The following is an 835-nucleotide window of genomic DNA, read 5'->3' as shown; positions in this document are numbered from 1 at the left end:
ACAGTGGGGCAAATAAGTATTTAGTCAACCACCAATTGTGCAAGTTCACCAACTTGAAAAGATTAGAGAGGCCTGGAATTGTCAACATGGGTAAAGCTCAACCATGAGAGACAGAATGTGGGAAAAAAACTCAGAAAATTACATTGTTTGAGTTTTAAAGAATTAATTGCAAATCATGGTGGAAAATAAGTATTTGGTCAGCTACAAAGAAGCAAGATTTCTGGCTGTCAAAGAGGTCTCACTTCTTCTAATGAGGTCTAATGAGGCTCCACTTGTTACCTGTATTATTAATGGCGCCTGTTTTAACTGTTTTATTGGTATAAAAGACACCTGTCTACAACCTCAGTCAGTCACACTCCAAACTCCACTATGGCCAAGACCAAAGAGCTGTCGAGGGACACCTGAGACAAAATTGTAGACCTGCACCATTCTGGGAAGACTGAATCTGCAATAGGTAAAACACTTGATGTAAATAAATCAACTGTGGGAGCAATTATTAGAAAATGGAAGACATACAAGACCACTGATAATCTCCCTTGGTCTGGGGCTCCATGCAAGATCTCACCCCGTGGCATCAAAATGACAACAAGAACGGTGAGCAAAAATCCCAGAACCACACGGGGGGACCGAGTGAATGACCTACAGAGAGCTGGGACCACAGTAACAAAGGCTACAATCTGTCACACAGTGCGCCGCCAGGGACTCAAATCCTGCACTGCCAGACGTGTCCCCCTGCTGAAGCCAGTACATGTCCAGGCCCGTCTGCGGTTCGCTAGAGAGCATTTGGATGCTCCAGAAGAGGACTGGGAGAATGTGTTATGGTCAGATGAAACCA

General features: G+C 44.4%; 1 protein-coding gene across 2 annotated transcripts in view; it reads left to right on the top strand.

Moving 5' to 3' along the window:
• Positions 1–835, top strand: part of washc5 (WASH complex subunit 5) — a 35839-nt gene that overhangs the window by 14749 nt on the left and 20255 nt on the right. The gene's annotated exons all lie outside the window — the stretch shown is intronic.

Source organism: Hippocampus comes, unplaced genomic scaffold (genome assembly GCF_001891065.2).
Source record: "Hippocampus comes isolate QL1 unplaced genomic scaffold, H_comes_QL1_v1.1 scaffold387, whole genome shotgun sequence".
NCBI classification, from domain to species: domain Eukaryota; kingdom Metazoa; phylum Chordata; class Actinopteri; order Syngnathiformes; family Syngnathidae; genus Hippocampus; species Hippocampus comes.
The sequence above is the reverse complement of the archived record's forward strand: the minus strand, read 5'-3'. Positions and strand labels throughout refer to the sequence as shown.